This window comes from Giraffa tippelskirchi, chromosome 2 (assembly GCF_054371585.1).
Source record: "Giraffa tippelskirchi isolate mGirTip1 chromosome 2, T2T-mGirTip1v1.2.pri, whole genome shotgun sequence".
NCBI lineage: Eukaryota > Metazoa > Chordata > Mammalia > Artiodactyla > Giraffidae > Giraffa > Giraffa tippelskirchi.
The window spans coordinates 179835620-179858279 of record NC_137276.1 but is presented as its reverse complement, the minus strand read 5'-3'; positions in this window follow the sequence as shown (position 1 = coordinate 179858279).

The window sequence follows — 22660 nt, the reverse complement described above, 5'->3', positions numbered from 1 at the left end:
TGCTGTCTAGGTTGGTCATAGCTATTTTTTCCAAGGAGCAAGCATCTTTTAATTTTATGGCTGCCGTCACCATCTGCAGTAATTTTGGAGCCCAAGAAAATAAAATCTGCAACTCTATTTGCCATGAAGTGATGGGGTCAGATGCCATGATCTTTGTTTTTTGAATGTTGAGTTTTAAGCCAGCTTTTTCACTTTCTTCTTTCAACTTCATCAAGAGGCTCTTTAGTACCTCTTCGCTTTCTGCCAAAGAGTGGTGTCATCTGCATATCTGAGTTATTGATACTTCTCCCTGCAGTCTTGATTCCAGCTTGTGCTTCATCCAGCCAGGCATTTCACATGATGTACTCTACATATAAGTTAAATAAGCAGGGTGACAATATACAGCCATGACATACTCCCTCCCCAGTTTGGAACCAGTTCATTGTTCCATGTCCAGTTCTAACTGTGTTGCTTCTTGACCTGCACACAGATTTCTCTGGAGGCAGGTAACGTGGTCTGCTTTTCCCATCTCTTTAAGAATTTTCCACAATTTGTTATGATCCACACAGTCAAAGGCTTTAGCGTAGTCAATGAAACAGAAGTAGGTGTTTTTCTGGAATTCTCTTTTTCTATGATCCAATGGATGTTGCAATTTGGTCTCTGGTTCCTCTGTCTTTTCTAAATTAGTTTCACAAAAATTTTAAAAAATAAGTCTCATATAATGTTCATCAAGATTTTCCAAATCTTAATATTTTACCACATTTATAATTTTCTCTCTTTTTCTTCTTACTCCCACCTTCCTTCCTTCTTCTGTTCATCTCTTTTTATATTTATACATTTTGAGGGGATCTCTTTGAAAGTAAATTGCAAGCATGATATATCTATCCCTCTAAACATCTCAGTGTATATTTCTTAAAAATGAGAAATGATTTAAAATAACCACAGTACTGTGATCAAAATCAGAGATTAATAATAACATAATACTATCATCTATTCTGTATACTTTGATCAAATTTTCCATTTTCCCCACTAGTATCTTTAGTACAATAAGTTTTTCCTCTGGTTCAGAATCCAATCCATATTCAATAAATTGTGTTTAGTTGTCATCAGAGTAATCTTAAAAAACGAAATCTGTTAATATCACTTCCTGGTTAAACATGATGGTTAAACATCATATGATGACTTTGAATTTTTCTTTTTGTTTAAATTCATCTTTTAAATTTACCTAGAGTCAAAATCACTGTTTTTGCAGTATGGCACTGGCATAAAAATAGAAATATAGATCAGTGGAATGGATAGAAAACCCAGAAATAACCCATCGCACCTATGGTCAATTCAATTCAGTTCAGTTCAGTTCAGTCACTCAGTCATGTCTGACTCTTTGCGACCCCATGAATCGCAGCATGCCAGGTCTCAGTGTCCATCACAAACTCCTGGACTCTACTCAAACCCATGTCCATCAAGTCGGTGATGCCATCCAGCCATCTCATCCTCTGTTGTCCCCTTCTCCTCCTACCCCCAATCCTTCCCAGCATTAAGGTCTTTTCCAATGAGTCAACTCTTCGCATGAGGTGGCCAAAGCATTGGAGTTTCAGCTTCAACATCAGTCCTTCCAATGAACACCCAGGACTGATCTCCTTTATGATGGACTGGTTGGATCTTCTTGCAGTCCAAGGGACTCTCAAGAGTCTTCTCCAACACTACAGTTCAAAAGCATCAATTCTTCGGCGCTCAGCCTTTTTCACCGTCCAACTCTCACATCCATACATGACCACTGGAAAAACCATAGCCTTGACTAGATGGACCTTTGTTGACAAAGTAATGTCTCTGCTTTTTAATATGCTATCTAAGTTGGTCATAACTTTCCTTCCAAGGAGTAAGTGTCTTTAAATTTCATGGCTGCAATCACAATCAGCAGTGATTTTGCAGCCAAAAAAAAATAAAGTCTGACACTGTTTCCACTGTTTCCCCATCCATTTCCCATGAAGTGATGGGACCAGATGCCATGATCTTAGTTTTCTGAATGTTGAGCTTTAAGCCAACTTTTTCACTCTCCTTTTTCATTTTCATCAAGAGGCTCTTTAGTTCTTCTTTCCTTTCTGCCATAAGGGTGTTGTCTTCTGCATATCTGAGGTTATTGATATTTCTCCCAGCAACCTTGATTCCAGCTTGTGTTTCTTCCAGCCCACCGTTTCACATGATGTACTCTGCATATAAGTTAAATAAGAAGGGTGACAGTATACAGCCTTGACGTACTCCTTTACCTATTTGGAACCAGTGTGTTGTTCCATGTCCAGTTCTAATGTTGCTTCCTGACCTGCATACAGGTTTCTCAAGAGACAGGTCAGATGGTCTGGTATTCCCATCTCTTTCAGAATTTTCCAGTTTATTGTTATCCACACAGTCAAAGGCTTTGGCATAGTCAATAAATCTATGGTTAATTAATCTATGACAAAAGAGGCAAGGCTACGCAATGTGTAATGACAGTCTCTTCAACTAATGATGCTGGAAAAACTGGACAGCTACATGTAAAAATATTGTTAGGTCATTCTTTAACACCAAACACAAAAGTAAGCTGAAATGGATTAAAGACCTAAATATGAGATCAGACACTATAAAACTAGAGGAAAACATAGGCAGAACACTCTCTGACATAAATCATAGCAATATCTGTTTCAATCCATCCCCTAGAATAATGGAAATAAAAACAAAAATAAACAAATGGGAACTACTTAAACTCAAAAGCCTTTGCATAGCAAAGGGAACAATAAAACAAAGACAACCCACAGATTGGGAGAAAATGATGTGATCGAAAAGAGGTTAGTCTCCAAAATTTCCAAACAGCTCATGATGCTTTGGAGAAGGAAATGGCAACCCACTCCAGTACTCTTGCCTGGAGAATCCCAGGGACGGAGGAGCCTGGTGGGCTGCCGTCTATGGGGTCGCACAGAGTCGGACACGACTGAAGCGACTTAGCAGCAGCAGCAGCATGATGCTTAATAGCACCAAAACAAAAACCCAGTCAACAAATGGGCAGAAGACAAATTAACTTAGTTACAAAACAGAGACTCACAGACTTATAGAATGAACTTGTGGTTGGTGGGGGAATGATGCGGGAAGGGATAGGGAGTTTGTGATGATGGACATGTACACACTAGTATATTTAAAATGGATGACCAACAAAGACCTACTATACGGCACATGGAACTCTCTTCAGTGTTACGTGGCAGCTCAGAATGGAGGGGAGTTTAGGGAGAATCGATCCATATATATGTGTGGCTGAGTTCCCCTGCTGTTCACCTGAAAATGTCAGAACATTGTTGATTAGGCATACCTCAATACAAAATAAAAAGCTTACAAAAAAAAAGAAACCCCGAATCCCTCTTTCTGGTATAAGACAAATACATGCGGTCAGACCACCATTATAAATATACAGAACTATTTCCTCACCCCCAAAGATTTCCTTGAGTTACCATTTTATAGTTGACTTCTCAAGCTACAGTCCCCCCGGCAACCACAGATATGTTCCTATAATTTAGCATTTTCCATAATGTCATATAATTAGAATCATACAAACCATAGCCTTTTAAGTCTGACTTCTTTCACTTAATACAAGGTGTTTGAGATTTATTCATCTTATGTGAGCCAGTAATTTGTTCCCTTTTATTCCATTCTCAATAGTTTTCCAGTATTTGGATGTACTATAGCTTATGTATTAACCAACTGAAAGACATTTGTGTTGTTTCCAGTTTGTGGCATTCATGTACAAGTTTTTATGGGGACAAAAGTTTCCAGTTGTTTTGTGACAATATATAGCAGTGAAATTGCTGGACTATGTGTTAAGTATATGTTTAACTTTGTAAAAAATTGCCATTTTTTTTCTAAACTGGCTGTACCATTTTCATTCCTACCAGCAATAAATGAGAATTCCAATTACTCTGCATCCTTGAAAGCACTTAACTTTTGTCTCTTTTTTCTTCAGATTAAGAGTTAGTTTTTATTATTGAAAATAAGATAAATATGTTTTTTTCCAGTTTTATTGACATACAATAGACATACAGCACCATGTAAGTTTAAGGTGTATAGCATAAAGGTTTGACTTTCATCATGAAATCATTGTCACAATAAATTTAGTTGAACATCAATCATCTCATATAGATAAAAATTAAAGCAATAGGAAAAATATTTTTCCTTTATGAAGAGAAGTCTTAAGATTTATTCTCGTAACAACATACAGCAGTGTTAATGATTACTTATCATGTTTTACATTGCACCTCTAGTACTTGTTTATCTTATAACTAGAAGTTTACACCTTCTGACTACCTTTGTCCAATTCCCCTTCCATCCTACCCCTACCTCTGGTAACCACAAATCTGATCTCTTTTTCTATGAGTTTTTTTGTTTGTTGATGTATAATTGACTTACAACATCATGTTTGTTCCTGTTACACAACATAATGATTTAATATTTCTATACACTTTAACCTGACCATCATGGTAAGTTTAGTTATGATCTGTCACCATAAAAAGATATTACATAGTTACTATTTTTCCCACACTGTATACATTTCATATCCGTGTCTCCTTTATTTTGCACTTGGAAGTTTATACTTCTTCTTAATCTCCTTCACCTACTTTTTTCTTCTCCCTACCCCAATCCCTTCTGGCAAATACCTGTTTTTTCCTCTGTATCTATAACTGTGTATATGTTTTGTTATGTTTCTTCATTTGTTTTGTTTTTTAATTTTTCACACATAAGTGGAACCATAAAGTTTGTGTTTTTCTTGATCTCACTTATTTTACTTAGCCTAATATCTTCTAGGTCCATTCAAGTTGTCCCAAATGGCAAGATTCATTCTTTTTATGGTTGAATGATAATTCCATTGTGTGTGTGTGTATATACGTATGTGTATATACATATATGTGTGATGGAATATGTATATACACACATGGTGGAATATTATTCAGCCGTAAAAAGAATATACACACACCACATCTTATTTATCCATTCACGTATTCATAGGTACTTAGATTGTTTCCATATCTTGGCTATTGTAAACAGTGCTACAATGAGCATAGAAGTGTATATATCTTTTTGAATTAGTGGTTTTGTTTTCTTTAGATAAATACCAGGAGTAGAATTGCTGGATTATATGGTGGTTTTGTTTTTAACTTTTTGAGGAGCCTCCATACAGTTTTCCATAGTGGCTGCACCAGTTTTTTCCTACCAACAGTGCACGAGGGTTACCTTTTCACCACATCCTTGCCAACACCTGGTATTTGTTGTATTGTTGATAGTCGCCATTCTTCTAACAAGTGTGAGGTGATATTGATAAAAATAAAATATCCACAGCTATTGCAAGCATTGCTACAGTGAATATAGGGGTGCATATATCTTTTTGAATTAGTGTAAAGTATAAACCAACTAAATATATGTTGGTTTGTTAATGGCCTTTCTGAGTCTCTTGAGTTTATTCAAACTGGTCAGTGTCTATACCAGATGGCTGTTAAATATTTGCAATATTTCTCTTGACCATTTCTAATAAGATCCTGCTTTTCTTTCCTGATTCTTATTTTGCCATTTTCTCCCAAACTGCCTGTTTCACTCACGCTTGTCATGAAGTGTGAAAGGGCTTAGAAAGCTAACAATGTAGCCTGCTAACAACATAGCTAACAACGTAACAGTTTCATAGATGCTGGCAGGAGACACTAAGTTCCTAGGCTAGAGAAAAAGGACATCACTGTGCATAGCTCAGCAAGCAGATTCATGTTCATGTCGGTGCTTCCTGCTTCCCAAGTCCCACGAGGGTGATATGGATATAAGCTCAGCTGGATGCCATGCACACAATGCCCTGCACACAGTGTTTCTCTGAGCTTAGGAAACCCTCAATCTTATAAGTAAGCTGATAGTAAACTTGTCCATCCTTTGACCTGGAGGAAGATATTACCTTTATGTTTCTTGTTAGGGAAAAATATACTCTTTTGAGAGAGAGAGAGAGAGAGAGAGAGGGAGTATTTGTATATTTCAAGATGGTTGGTTGCTATGCAAATATCCTTGGAAAGATGGTCCAGCACAAGAACTGATATGCTGATACAAGATGTCAATAAATGCCTTGGAGAATTGTCTCTAAACAACACTGCCCATCTGTCAGTCTATCTAATGGGCTATACTTTCTTCAGGTGCCATTGCTTGTACTGTTTTTCTTTTGGAAACATTTCCTTCTCCTTCCTCTGCCTCATCTAATTAACTTTTCATCATTTTGTTGACTATCTTATACTGATAATTTTTCTTTAGTCCCCAGATTAAGTTAGCTTTCCCTGTAGATCACTGTACATTTTATTAAGGGGAACTTAAAATACTCTGTGATTTATGTTAGTATAAGGAGACACAGGTTTGATTCCTGGGTCTGGAAGATCCCCTGCAGGAGGAAATGGCAAGCCACTCCAGTATTCTTGCCTGGAGAATCCCATGGACAGAGGAGCCTGGTGGCCTACAGTCCATGGGGTTCAAAGAGTCAGACATGACTGAGCAACTGAGCATGCGCACATGGGCTTAGTTGCTGTGTGGCATGTGGGATCTTCCAAGACCAGGGACTGAACCCGTGCCTCCTGCATTGGAGGTGGAAAAGCCCCTGGAGAAGGGAATGGCAACCCACTCCAGTATTCTTACCTGGAGAATCCCATGGAGAGAGGAATTTGGTGGGCTATAGTCCATGGGGTTGCAAAGTGTCAGACACAACTGAACGAGTAACACTTCTTTACCACTAGTCACCAGGGAAGCCTCAAAATGGAAATGGAATGGATGGAAACATTTGATTAAGGTTTATTTACTTCTCATAGTAGATCAGTTCAGTTCAGTTGCTCAGTCATGTCCAACTCGTTGCGATCCCATGAATCGCAACACGCCAGGCCTCTCTGTCCATCACCAACTCCCAGAGTTTACCCAAACCCAAGTGCATCGAGTCGGTGATGCCATCCAACCATCTCATCTTCTGTCGTCCCCTTCTCCTCCTGCCCCCAATCCTTCCCAGCATTAGGGTCTTTTCCAAGGAGTCAACTCTTTGCATGAGGTGGCCAAAGTATTGGAGTTTCAGCTTCAACATCAGTCCTTCCAATGAACACCCAGGATTGATCTCCTGTAGGATGGACTGGTTGGATCTCCTTGCAGTCCAAGGGACTCTCAAGAGTCTTCTCCAACACCACAGTTCCAAAAGCATCAATTCTTTAGCACTCAGCTTTCTTCACCGTCCAACTCTCACATCCATACATGACTACTGGAAAAACCATAGCCTTGACTAGACGGATCTTTGTTGGCAAAGTAATGTCTCTGCTTTTAAATATGCTATCTAGGTTGGTCATAACCTTCCTTCCAAGGAGTAAGCGTCTTTTAATTTCATGGCTGCAATCACCGTCAGCAGTGATTTTGAAGCCCCCCAAAATAAAGTCTAACACTGTTTCCGCTGTTTCCCCATCTATTTGCCATGAAGTGATGGGACCTGATGCCATGACCTTAGTTTTCTGGATGTTGAGCTTTAAGCCAACTTTTTCACTCTCCTCTTTCACTTTCATCAAGAGGATCTTTAGTTCTTCTTCACTTTCTGCCATAAGGGTGGTGTCATCTGCATATCTGAGGTTATTGATATTTCTCCTGGCAATCTTGATTCCAGCTTGTGTTTGTTCAAGCCCAGCATTTCTCATGATGTACTCTGCATATAAGTTAAATAAGCAGGGTGACAATATACAGCCTTGACGTACTCCTTTACCTATTTGGAACCAGTGTGTTGTTCCATGTCCCGTTCTAAATGTTGCTTCCTGACCCGCATACAGGTTTCTCAAGAGACAGGTCAGATGGCCTGGTATTCTCATCTGTTTCAGAATTTTCCACAGTTTATTGTGATCCACACAGTCAAAGTCTTTGGCATAGTCAGTAAAGAAATAGATGTTTTTCTGGAACTCTCTTTCTTTTTTGATGATCCAGTGGATGTTGGCAATTTGATCTCTGGTTCCTCTGCCTTTTCTAAAACTAGCTTGAACATCTGGAAGTTCACGGTTCACGTAATGTTAAAGCCTGGCTTGGAGAATTTTGAGCATTACTTTACTAGCGTGTGAGATGAATGCAATTGTGCGGTAGTTTGAGCATTCTTTGGCATTGCCTTTCTTTGGGATTGGAATGAAAACTGACCTTTTCCAGTCCTTGGCCAGTGCTGAGTTTTCCAGATTTGCTGGCATATCGAGTGCAGCACTTTCACAGCATCACCTTTGAGGATTTGAAATAGCTCAACTGGAATTCCATCACCTCCACTAGCTTTGTTCGTAGTGATGCTTTCTAAGGCCCACTTGACTTCATATTCCAGGATGTCTGGCTCTAGGTGAGTGATCACACCATCGTGATTATCTGGGTCGTGAAGATCTTTTTTGTACAGTTCTTCTGTGTATTCTTGCCACCTCTTCTTAATATCTTCTGCTTCTCTTAGGTCCATACCATTTCTGTCCTTTATCGAGCCCATCTTTGCATGAAATGTTCCCTTGGTATCTCTAATTTTCTTGAAGAGATCTCTAGTCTTCCCCATTCTATTGTTTTCCTCTATTTCTTTGCATTGATCGCTGAGGAAGGCTTTCTTATCTCTCCTTGCTGTTCTTTGGAACTCTGCATTCAGATGGGAATATCTTTCCTTTTCTCCTTTTCTTTTTGCTTCTCTTCTTTTCCCAGCTATTTGTAAGGCCTCCTCAGACAGCCATTTTGCTTTTTTGCATTTCTTTTCCATGGAGATGGTCTTGATCTCTGTCTCCTGTACAATGTCACGAACCTCTGTCCATAGTTCATCAGGCACTCTGTCTATCAGATCTAGTCCCTTAAATCTATTTCTCACTTCCACTGTATAATCATAAGGGATTTGATTGAGGTCATACCTGAATGGTCTAGTGGTTTTCCCTACTTTCTTCAATTTAAGTTTGAATTTGTCAATAAGGAGTTCATGATCTGAGCCACAGTCATAGTAGATACAGTTTCATAATTGTCAGGGAATGTACTGTATTGCTTGACTTGAGTCTCTGTGGTCTAGCATAGTAACTAGCACATGGTAGATAGTTAATAAATATTTGTGGAGTGAAAAAAAAATATTTGTGGAGTTAGGCATGTAGTATTTAAGTTAGCAAGACCTGTGGTTATGCAGTGTCTTAGCAAGTATTCTAGAATTTTCTAAGTATTTGACTTTGTGAAATCACCTGCAAATAATGAGAGTTTGGCCTATTTACTTCTACTGTTTATGCTTCATTTCTTTGGTATGTCTCTGTGTGTATGTATGTATGTATGTATGTATAACTAACCGCAGAGGCTAGGATCTCCAGTGAAATGATGCAAGTACTAGTGAGTAGACATTCCTCTTCTGTTTTGACTAAAACAAGTATAGTTCTGATATTTCTTTAGGAATGGTTTTCTAGAAGCTAATGTTAAAGAAATTGAATTTTTAAAAATTAATTTACTTATTTTAATTGGAGGCTAATTACAGTACTGTGGTGGTTTTTGCCATATGTCGACATGAATCAGCCATGGGTGAACATGTGTCCCACCATCCTGGACACCCTCCCACCTCCTTCCCTGTCCCATCCCTCTGGGTTGTCCCAGAGTACCAGCTTTAAGTGCCCTAATTCATGCATTGAATTTGCACTAGTCATCTATTTTACATATGGTAATATACATGTTTCAATGCTATTCTCTCATACAGTCCCACCCTTGCCTTCTCCCACATAGTCCAAAAGTCTGTTCTTTACGTCTGTGTCTAAAGAAATTGCTTTTTATTTGTAGTTGGCTAAGATTTTTTTTTTAAGAATGTTTGTTGATTTTTGTCAATCACTTCTTTTCAGTATTTTCTATTTTAATCTGTTGGCGACTGAGTAGAACAATTCTTACATTCCAAGAAAAAGTCATATGTTTAGATATCACTTAGGAAGGCTTTTGCCTGCAAATAACAGAATATCCAGTTAAGAGTGAACTTAATAACAAAAACAGACATTACCTCATATTACAAGATGTCTGGAGTTAAGTTTTTCCAAACTGGTTCAGGCTCAGAATGTTAGGACTCAGACCTAAGTCTCAGAGATTCTCATGGCCTTCCTCTCATGATCTTGACATGACTCTAGCAACTCTTAGCCTCATGTTTTCATATAGAAGCCAAAGCCATTATGTATACAACCTTTAAAAGCAAGTATACATTAAAAAACATCAAACTTGAAATTTGTTTCATTTCAGTATTAATCTACATGCTAATATATTGATTGAGTAGCATAGAAAAACATATACATCTCAATCATCAAGATACCAATCTAATAGTTGGTGATGACATGTTAAAATGTTCATATTAATGAAGATTAGGTCTACATACATTAAAACCCAATTACATTGTTAACACTTTTAGAGAATCTATGTATATCCTTGAATCATTGATTTAATATCTGAATTTTTTTCTAAAGCTGTACATAACACTATAAGCCGATAATCCAGATTTCATGAATATAGTTAATATACTGCACAGTTATTTCAAACTTCTCTATAAATTTATTTTGTAAGTATCCTTTAAACGTGTATTGACATGTAGCTTAATATTTATAGGTTGAAGTTATATCCATTAAAATTTGATATATTTGAATTTATAACTTAATTTTAAAAAGTGGGCTTTTTTGATGGGTTTGGATATATACGTCACAACACTAGGGCTGCAATTTGAACATTTAATCTATAATTTATAAACATTTATAAATATTGTACTTGAAAGGAAAAATAGTCTCTTTTTTTCCTTTGTGAATAGATGTTATTTTGAATCACAAGTTCAACATATCTCTTAGGATTGTACCTCAAAACTAGAAAATGCTTGCCTTTCATGGAAATATACTTGAATTAATTCCAGCTGGATATTTTAGATATGACTTATTTTGAAAATACATAACACTTGGATAATATAGGCAGTACTTCATTATGAATCTTTGTCAAAATATGACATTTTTTGCAAATAAAATCAAGAAGTAAAGAATTAAGGGATGAGGATAATAAAAATCTAAAGTGTAAATTATAAAATTATTATTTATTCAGTGATTTGTATAATGTGGTAAATGCTAATGAGTATTCTCAAAACTTACCAGTAAGCATAATTAAATTAAATATTATTTAAGCTTATGTATCCTTTTGAAATCTGGTATTTCTGCCACCCTTTGTATGGAGGTTTAGATAACCTGAATGGTTTTCACATAATGACAAAACTTTTTTGAAAAACCAGACAAAAGTAAACCAAGAAATTTTAGAAATAACCATTTCTAGTAGTCTTATCACCTAAGATGAATTAAATAGCAACTGACACACACACGAATTAAAAATTAGTGCATGGAAGGTAGACCTGAAGGAATTACACAGTAAGACACTGAGTGACAAGGATAGAAAATATAAAAGACAATATAGAAAATATAAATGAGAGACTAAAATATAGATAGAATAAATAGGTCTGTCATAATTGAGGAAAAGAGAGACTGTAAAAGACAGTATCAAAGAAACAATAGCAGACAGTTTTCTGAAAACAGTCAAAACATTTCACTAATACAGAAAGCTCAAAGTATTAAAAGAAAGGTAAATAAAAGTAAATCCACATCCACAATAATGTGGTGCTATTTCAGTATACCACAGACAAAGAGAATATCTCAAATACAGTGGAAGGTAAAAACAGATTACCTACTGAGGAATGATAATTAAACTAACATAAGATCGTTTTTAAAACAATGGATGCTAATATGGAAAAGAACAATAAGTTTAAAAATCCTGAGGGAAAGTAATTCTCAGCTTGTTTTTTTTTTTTGTCATTGCTAATAGTTTAACCTTCAAGAATGAGGGTCAAGACATTTTTTTTTAAATTAGTTTATTTATCTATTTTTTAACTTTACAATATTGTATTTGTTTTGCCATACATTGACATGAATCCACAAAGCTTAGAGAAGTTACCAGCATAGATTCATAAAGGGGATTAAAAAAAAAAAGAACTTCAGGAAGAAAAGTGAACCCCAAGAAAAGTCCTATATGCAGGAAGAAATAATGGGCAAAGACCCTGGCAACCATGTAGATGAATGTAAAGTAACTTCGTCCCTATAATGTGATGAGGATGCAGAGGCAGTAAAAGTACACCTTGCATATCTGTAATACGGAGGAGCTTAACTGACTGAGAGCTCTGGTTTCTACACTCTGAAATGCATCACCCAAGCTCACTTTTTCCATGCACTTTTCCCAACCAATGACAGTGCACAGAGATACTAAGGCAAGCCTGTTCCTGGGAAATACAGGATTCCTTTCAAGAGGATCTTTCGCTTGAAGACTCCTACAGCACTTAAGAATGCCACAGCCCAAACAGCTTCCCCTTTCTGCTTTGTTTAGGGTAATACTTGCTTCAGGGCCTGGCTTTTCCAGCCTCTCTCCACTTTTTCCAAGAGAGGTTTCTCCCAATAAAATCCTCACTCATTTAATCCTGCTTCTTGAGGACTTGAATGAACACAATAATATTGTCTAATTTGTTGGGTTAACAACGAAGTCAGTTAAGCCAAGAAAAAAATAAACAGGCATGAGTCATATATAGAACAAATGCAAAATGATAGATATAAATTTAAGCATATCAACACACTACCCAAAGTAAGTGGATTAAACTTGTCATCAAAAAGCAAAGACTTGTCAAACCTAATGGCAAAAATTTAATTATATGTCTTCTGAAAGATACATTTTATTCTATTATTTTTATTATTTTATCTTTCCATTTTTTTTCTATTTTCTTGAAAGGAAGTCACCACATAGTGATATGTAAGCCATGGATTCACTTCCAAAATAAATAAGATTTCATAGAAGAAGACTGACTTTTAATATGTGTGATTCTAGAAAACATAGGTTAACACACATCTCAGCTATATTAAATAGGTACGTTTACTTTTATAAAGCAATATTCAAATTATGTACCTTTTAGCAACCTATTGTTTTTTTCAGCCATTTATCGTTTTTTATAGTTTTTAATATTATTTTTAATTTTTTATGCAATTTTAAAAATTTACTTTACATTTACAGTTGTTACAAAATATTGGCTAGATCTCCCATGTTGTACAAAGCATCCTTGAGTCTATCTTATACCCAGTAGTTTGCACTTTCCATTCCCTTACCTCTATATTGCCCCTCCTCCCCCTCCCCATGGCAACCACTAGTTTGTTTTTATATCTGTGAGTCTGCTTCTTTTTTGTTAAATTCATGAGTTTGTTGTATTTTTTAGATTCCACATATAAATAATATCATACAGTATTTGTCTTTTTCTGTCTGACTTACTTCACTTAGCATAATACCCTCCAAGTCCATCCGTGTTGCTGCAAATGACAAAATTTCATTCTTTTTATGTCTAATAGTATTCCACTGTGTATATATACCACACAAAATACATTTTAGATGAAAAGATATATACATATTGAAAATAAAATGATGCAAAATATATACAATGTAAACATTAAGCATAAGAGAACTAGAATTGCTGTATTCATACTGGATAAATAAAATTTAATTTAAGGAATATTTCTAGAGACAAAGAGGGACATTTCAGAATGCTAAAAAGTCATTACATTAGATGGATATAACAATTAAAAATTAATATGTATCTGACAATAGAGTACTTGAGAGTACATGAAGCCAAAAGCCAACTTAAAGAAGAAATAAGCAATTCAGCAGTTATATGTACACCTATCGCTTCCCGGATATCTCAGTTGGTAAAGAATCCACCTGCAGTGCAGGAGACCCTGGTTCTATTCCTGGGTCAGGAAGATTCCCTGAATAAATAGGCTACCCACTCCAGTATTCTTGGGCTTCCCTTGTGTCTCAGCTGGTAAAGAACTTGTCTGTAATATGGGATCCTTATAATTTTAAAATGTATAATTTTAAATTATTGTCACTATAATTTTAAAATGTAAAATCTTTTTTCTTATTTTGTTCAGATTTTTAAAATATAAAGGAATTAAGCTATTCTAAATAAGTTTAAATTCACCCTCTTCAATCTCATCTCCTTTTTTCCCTCCTCAGAGGCAACCTCTATGAGGAATTTATGTGCATGATTTTCCTACATGTGCTTGTGGCCTAAAACTTGAGCCTCTTTATTTTTTAGTGCATGTAAATATCATACTGTACACATCTCTTTGCAGCCATTTATTTTACTTAAATCTATCTCCCATGCTGTTATATATAGATCAATCTCATTCATATAAAAGCACTGAATAAATATATTTTCTTTGTCTCCTGATGAAAAAATAATCTTCTTCATTAAATAAGTGTTAACCAAGTAAAACTTATAGAAGCTTTAGCAAAATGATAAATGCTTGTGTTTTTGGAAAGACACTCTAGTCTCCTTTCAAACATGTCTTACAAGCGTATCTTTTAAATAACCTTTTGAAGATTGCCGACATGTGATGATAAGGTCTGCTCTCCCCTCCCTGTGGAATATCAGGAGATCTACTTGTATGTCACAAGGCTTCTGAGAACCCAAGAAAAGTTTTGGAGGGGTTTTTTAGGAAATTTAATGCCATTCTTTGTAAATGATAAAGTTTTATTTAAAATTCTAAATCTGTGGTTCTCTTTGTCCTAACACTATTCCGTGGTCAATTGACATTACATTTCCCCCAATACTTTGCTATTACAAAAATGATGCATAGCACATATTTAAAAAAAAATTATCTGTTTATATATGGCTGAGGTGAGTCTTCATTGCTGCGTGTGGGCTTTCTCTAGTTGTGGCCAGTGGAGACTCCTCTCTAGTTGCAGTGTGTGGGCTTCTTCTGCGGTGGCTTTGCTAGTTGCAGAGCATGGGCTCTAGGATGCGCAGGCTTCAGTAGTTACAGCACACAGGCTTGGTTGACCTGAAGCATGTAGAATCTTCCCAGACCAATCATTGAATCTGTGTCCCCTAAATTAGCAGGCAGATTCTTAACTGTTGGACCACCAGGGAAGTCACATAGTGCATATTTTTATGTCTCTTTGGACAGAGTTTCTATAGAAAAAATACTTAGAAGATGAACTGTTGGGTTAGAAAGTTTAAGTATTTTGGGATTCCTCTAAATACTGCCGAATTGCTCAACTAGTGTGTCTGTTCTAGTTTGTCCTATTTTCTATATAAGATTTCCTTTTCCTCAACACTCTTGTCAGCAGCTGGTATTGGCAAACATTTAATCTGGTTGCTGAAAGTGGTATCTTTGCTGCTTTCATGTACATTTACATGGTTATCTGTGATATTGTCCTCTTTCTGTACCCTTAATCTGTATAGTCACATGAATAACACACTATTTCAATTTCTTTAACTTTAAATAACTTAAATAATACATTTTGATATTAGTAGAAGCCTATGCTCTATCATGCGACACTGCTTTGATATCCTACTTTTTACTTTTACTTAGCTCTTCCCAGTGTCTTTGTAAAATCTTTTAAGCTTCTGATGGTGAAGGAATGTTTATTAGGCTCCATCTGTATACTGTGCTGCTGCTGCTAAGTCGCTTCAGTTGTGACCGACTCTGTGCGACCCCATGACGGCAGCCCACCCGGCTCCCTCGTCCCTGGGATTCTCCAGGTAAGAACACTGGAGTGGGTTGCTATTTCCCTCTGCAATGCATGAAAGTGAAAAGTGAAAGTGAAGTCGCTCAGTCATGTCCGACTCTTAGCAACCCCATGGACTGCAGCCTACCAGGCTCCTCCGTCCATGGGATTTTCCAGGCAAGAACACTGGAGTGGGTTGCCATTGCCTTCTCCTGTATACTGTATATGGGTTCATTTCTGTTACACCTTTCTTAGCACTTACTAGGCTGTGATACATATAGCAGGTAAATGAATGAATGAATAAACTAGCAGATCTCTGCCTCAGTCTGTCAATGGATGAGTGAAAGATCTCATTAGGCCATGGCCTTATTTGATGCAGTAACTCATACCATCTATTTCACCAGCACCTGGCATCTATGATAATAGGTCCTCTGTTAGCTTTATCAGAGTTCCTTGGAGTAGTGCTATTAAAGCTGGCCCCTGCTTTAGTTTCTAGAGCATTATTCCACTGGGTCTCTCTGCCAAGAGAGGATCACTGATGAGCTAGGACAGTAAGGGACCATCTCTGAGTGATACATAGCACCGGGTATGTGTTCCTTGTACCTTGCCTAATGAATGCAGTTAAAAATGATGAATAATAATAGTAATAGGAGCTTAGAGAAAGCTAGACTCAAAAGCAATAACAATAAATGACAATATTTATTATAATAGTATTATCATTTACCTTGCTCTTTTTTTTTTACTAGGGGATTTAATCCTTTAGCCTTGAGCATTGTCTTTTTTTTTTAACTGCTGAAATGATTTGCCCAAGGATACACAAATGAACCAGTAACTCAATGTTAATGAAACACAGATCCGTCTACAAATCCTGACCTTCACAGTTTCTCTGGTGCAAACCCCACTTGGAAAGGTACAGCATGCTTTATATAGCTAATTTAAATAGTGGTAAATAGCCCTGAATTTGACACATTGAATTTCTTCATCATCTTTTTAATCATGACAGCCATCTGGCATCACCAGGGCTTTCAAAATACTACAATGATTACACCTACATAATTCTAGAAGTTTATAGCTCTTTGTTACATGTTTTACTCTTGCTCCCAAATCTACTTTGTGGGAAAAGGAAGTACTGGGTGGATTTACTTCTTGGTATCTTCTTTTATTAATAATATCTATGGTAAGCTGGAGGCAGAGTTTTTCTAACCTAATCAAATAGTTCTACTTTAAAGAATTTTCTATTGTATGGACTTTTATTAAAAAGGAAATGGCAACCCACTCCAGTATGCTTGCCTGGAGAATCCCATGGACAGAGGAGCCTGGCGGGCTACAGTCCGTGGGGTCTTGAAGAGTCGGACACGACTGAGCGAGTAACACACGCAGAGCAAAGCAGATGTTGCAGTAAAATTTTTCTTTCTGCCTTAAGTAGTGGTCTCTTAGGAAATAGAGAATTTTGTATTATTGAGCAAAACTGCTGAGGAGGGACTCACAACTCTCATGGGCTAGGTGGAGTCCCTGGTAGTGGAGGGATGACTTTCATCCAGAACAATGAGAAAACAAAAATAGAATCCAAGGAGGTCCAGGGGAAATCTCATTCTGGATTCTGAACTGCAGCCCAACATGCTGAGACAGTACAATTTCCAAAGGTACCTCTGAAGTCTATCTAAGATGTGCTTATAGAGAAACTTCCTTACTTTCTCTGAATAACAAAATATTGTATATGATGCAATGTGTGTGTGTTTGTGTGTGTGTGTATGTGTGCTCTGTCGCTAGGTTGTGTGTGACTCTCTGTGACCTTATGGACTGTAGCCTGCCAGGCTCCTCTGTCCGTGTAGACAAGAATACTGGAGTGGGTTCTCATTTCCTACTCCAAGGGATCTTCCTAACCCAAGGATCGAACCTGTATCTCCTGTCTCTCCAACATTGGCAGTTGGGTTCTTTACCACTGAGCCACCTGGGAAGCCTATATGATGGGATTAGAAGTCATTTTAAATAAATGCTACAAAGAGACTTTCTAGAAGAATACAAAGATAGTAATAATTCATCCTCAGGAATATTACCCAGAAGATGGAGCAATCTTCTCACAACATTTTCATATTCAAAAAGCAGTGATAACTTTGAATCATCACTTTGCCTGAAACCATCTCAGAATCACAGATCCCCTATCTGTTGGGATATACATGATTTTGGATTTCTGTACTATGATAAAAGGAAGTTAAAATGTAAAAAGAAAGGAAAAGGAAAAGATATCCCCTTGTACTAAGATTTATTCTTACACAAATAACCTTAATTATACCAATAACTCAAGACTCTTAGGCCAATGACAATTAACTTAATAACTACTTTAATTAACTGAACAATTTAAATGTGCCTATACATAAATTTTACAAAGTATACACATCCTATAATTTAGAGGTTAAGTTTTATTTAAGAGGCTGATTAGTGTAATTTATTTTCCAGTATCAGCATTTCAATAGAACATACTTTACAATGCATCCAAAGTTCATTTTTACCTAATGCTTCATCATTCCTAAAAGGTTTTCATTCTGAGTATACCTGTGTCTGGAACACACTATTTGTGGGAGCAAAAAAGAAAACTCCACTTAAAAACCTGTTATCTATACTTTAATTTTAGTTAGCATTTTAGAATTTATAAAGCACTTACTATACATCATTTTCATGGAATCCTTTCACTAATATAATTGTTAGAATTTATTCGATCTTTTATCCAGAATAGCTTTTCCCAGGGTCATATGGCCACAAATTGGAGAATTCAAGGAGGAAACAAAATACATATTTGGCTCCTGGTTCTTCCAAAATATATTATTTTTGGTAAAGATTCTAGAATTCTTATACATTAATTCAGCAGGCAAAACTTTTTTGGGAAACATTTTCTGCATCTCCTCTATCTCTTCTTGAGTATTAAAGATTCAGGAGATATCGACAAATTCAGAGCTAAGAAAGTATATATTTTAAAGATTTAACAGATTTTAAGAAGTGCAGATTGTTCTTTGTGGCAGAGAAAACGATAATGTGAAAAACTAGCATTTTTCTTTTTAGTTCAGTGGGTGAAATGAAGACTTGGATCATTTTGCTAAATACTATGCCTAAAACTCAGCTGTAGGGCGTATTTGCAGACTGTCAAAAAGAACACATTTCACATCTCAAACTTATCATTTTTGCCATTGTTGAAAACTACAAATACTCAAATAAAACTCTTTGTAGCACTGTAGTCATCATCATTAAAATACACTTTGTGCACTTTTGTATACTCTGTTGCCTGTCATGAAAATAAAAACCCAAAGGACTTTAGAAAGAGACCTTGTGTCTATTTTCTACTGCCGAGTAACCAGTTGCCCCAAATTAAAACACCAGTGAGTTGTCTCATGGTTTCTGTAGATCAGAAATCTCTGACTGACACAACTCTGCTCAGGAACCCATGAAGGTGCTGGCCAGTGCATGGGTCTCATTTGCAGCTTGGGAGTACTCTTCCAGGCTCAGTTAGGTGTTATCAGAATGCAGTTCCTTTTGATTATAACATGATTGAGGCTCTACTTTTCTTGCTCGCTGTCGGCTGGTGTTGCTTATAGCTCTTAGAGGCCACCCTCAGGTCCTACCCTCATCCAAAGGCAATTCAAGACATGGTTATCCAAAGAAGAGGTCTCTGATGCTTCTGATAGCTTTTAAAAGTCTCATCTGATTAGTTCACCCTGGGGAAAAAAAAAAAGATTCCAATTTGATTCACTTGAAGTCCGCTAAGAATAATTATATCCGCAAAATATGTTTTGCCACATAAGGCAACATAATCATGGAAGTAATATCTTACTATTTACAGGTCCTGATGACATTTCAAGAGGAGGTATTTACATAGCTGTGTACTCCAAGGAACAGGAATCTTATGGGCCACTTTAGAAACCTACCCATCACAGACCTATAGTCTCAAGTATATCCATTAAAAAGGATATTATCCTTTATTTAAACATTTTTATTTTTGAAAAGTGGTTGGTGCTGTTCTCCTGGTTAGAGCATTCTGAATTTTCTTGGGAATGGTGCCTTCCTTATGGGAAGAGCCTGATGACGCTGACATCTCTGTGTCAGTCCTGCAGTGTTATTCCCTTCCTCCCTTTATTCCACGTGTAGGAAGTGTATATACTAGTGATGGCCAATCAGCGTTTCATATCCCCTTAATAGTGATTTATTTAGAGGCACATGACAAGAGGATACCAGTTAGAGTGGTTTCTGAAAGTTTGGGTAGAATTAGTACAAATAATGGAGAAGGCAATGACACCCCACTCTGGTACTCTCGCCTGGAACATCCCATGGACGGAGGAGCCTGGTAGGCTGCAGTCCATGGGGTCGCGAAGAGTCGGACACGACTGAGCGACTTCACTTTCACTTTTTACTTTCATGCATTGGAGAAGGAAATGGCAACCCAGTCCAGTGTCTTGCCTGGAGAATCTCAGGGACGGGGGAACCCGGTGGGCTGCCGTCTATGGGGTTGCACAGAGTCGGACACGACTGAAGTGACTTAGCAGCAGCAGCAGCAGTAGAAATAAGTTCTCTCTTTCCCCTGAAATTTTTGGATGTGGAATGAGATAATATGTGTGTGAGTAGCATCTGTGTGCTTGTCTGGTTGGCAGGTGTGGGGTGGGTGGCAGTGGTGACAGTTTTAGCCACTTGCTTCAAGTCTTCTTTAAAATGTTCGTATTCACATATTTAAAGTACACATTTTATGATGAAAGTATTAATTATCTTTCATATAAAATTTCCATTGTCTTTCTTTTAAATTTATAAATGTTTAATTTGGCACTTTCTTGAAGGATTGGGTTCCTTGGGAAGCAGTCTACAGAGATGCACACAGATTTAGAGAGAAGGATTCTCAGCAACAGTATCTGTGAGTGAATATTAGTCAGGATTGCCTTCAGATGTTAACAGAACAGCACCAAGGCATGCTCCAGGGAGTTATCTGGATGTCAGTTTAAACAGTGACTCACAAGCATGTTCATGAGCAAAACAAAGATTTTTACATATTGTGTCCATTCCTCTGTGTCTGTCCACATGCCTTTTCCCCAGACTTCTCTGTCTTTTTCATTCCATGCCCCATCCAACCAGCCAAGTCATTTGTTGTTGCTCATGAAACCATACATGTCACAACCTTGGGACACTTTCTACACAAAGCAGATGGCTGGGTGTACCACCGAAGCTCTGCCCATTAGGAGGAATTTCATTTTGGTTGTTTGCAAGGTCATCTGTGAGTGAGATGCAGGAGCTGGTAATTTTCAGCTTGCACACATATGCTGAGCCATGAATCATGAATCCATGAGTGAGGAATTTCTGGTATTTCTAATTCATCTAATGAAGGCGATCACTTTCTTTGTGTTTCCAAGGTCATCTGAGCAGCATGGTAGCACAGTCTCCTAAGGTCCTTGCAGAGCATTAAACCTTGTGTCATAGGATGCATGTGGGCTAAGTTGCTTCAGTCTTGTGAGTCTTTGCCACCCCATGGATTGTAGTCTGTGAAGCTTCTCTGTCCATGGGATTCTTTAGGCAAGAATACTGGAGTGGGTTACCATTTCCTTCTCCAGGGAATCTTCCTGACCCAGGGATTGAACCTGTGTCTCTTGAGTCTCCTGCATTGGCAGGCAGGTTCTTTACCACTAGTGCCACCTGGGAACAGTTTGTCATAGGATAGTGCTCCCATATTAATAGTTTCTTCCTTATCCAACTTTATGTTCCATATCCCCTGGCTTCCTTTTCTAGCATCTGGAGATACAGGTCTACATGTACTTTCCTAGATTCTGCTAATGCATGTGGTATGTGATCCACATTTCAGGTAGTCTGCTTCGAAAATGCCTTGGTCCTGAAGGGGATCGGAGTTGTTTGCCAATCACTGCACCTTCAACAGGCATCCTTTTATAGCAGGGTCATCTTTCACTGACAACTATTTTTCTGCCTAATGGAGAACATTTATATAATAATAATAGCTACCATTTATTGAATACCCACTGTTTGCCATATGATATATCCAGCATTTATGAATTATTAATTTTTATACATATGCTTCAAGTTATGTTATAGTTTTATAAATATAGAAACTAAATTTTAGTGAATTTCAATCCTTTACTCATGGCTATACACATAGCTAGTATTTAAACTGAGGTTAAAATAACTCAAAAACTCATACTTTTTTGTTTTTTTTCTTCAAATTTTATTGAAGTATAATTGATTTATAGTTATATATTCTGGGGTACAGCTAAGTGATTCAGTTATACATATATATATTCTTTTTCATATTCTTTTCCATTATGATTTGTCACAGGATATTAAATATAGTTCCCCATGCTATACGGTAGGACCTAGCAAAACTCATATTTTTATGCTGTGCATTACTTAACTTAAAGAACTTTATCTTTTTCTTTTGGCCATGCTGTGCAGTTTGTGAGATCTTAGTTCCCTGATCAGGGATCGAACCTGGGCCCCTGGCAGGGAAAATGCTGAGTTCTAACCAACTCAACTGCCAGGAAGTTCCTGAAATTCATCTTTAAAATTTTTTATTTATTTATTTTATTTATTTGGCTGCAGTGGGTCTTAGTTGTGGCATGCGAACTCTTATTTGCAGCATGTGGGATCAAGTTCCTTGACCAGGCATTGAACCCAGGCCCACTGCATTGGGAGCTCAGAGTCTTAGCCACTGGATCACAAGTTCAAGTTCCCTGAACTTCTTCTTTTTAAAACAAATTAATTCTGGGCCTGGTCTTCAATTATCAGGGCAGTAAGAAACAAAATATAAGTTTTGATTTGGGGGCTTCTCTCTCTTACGACTCTGTAAGACTTGAATTGGGGCAAGCAGAGATGAGCGAGTGACCTGGTCAACACTCATGTTATCTTTGTCATTACCATTTTGTGTTCTGTTGCATGATGCTTTTACACATGTTGGTCTTCTGTTGTTTTTCTGGCAGGAATGTGCTGGGCCTGCTCAGAGATCTCCATTGTAGTGGTTCTTCTTCTGGCTCACACAAAACCTGATGCTTCTCTCCAGGCCTAGACCCTAGAGGCCAACCTCAGCTATCCCTCTCCGTCTCCCCTCTGGGACTCTGTGTGCAGCAGG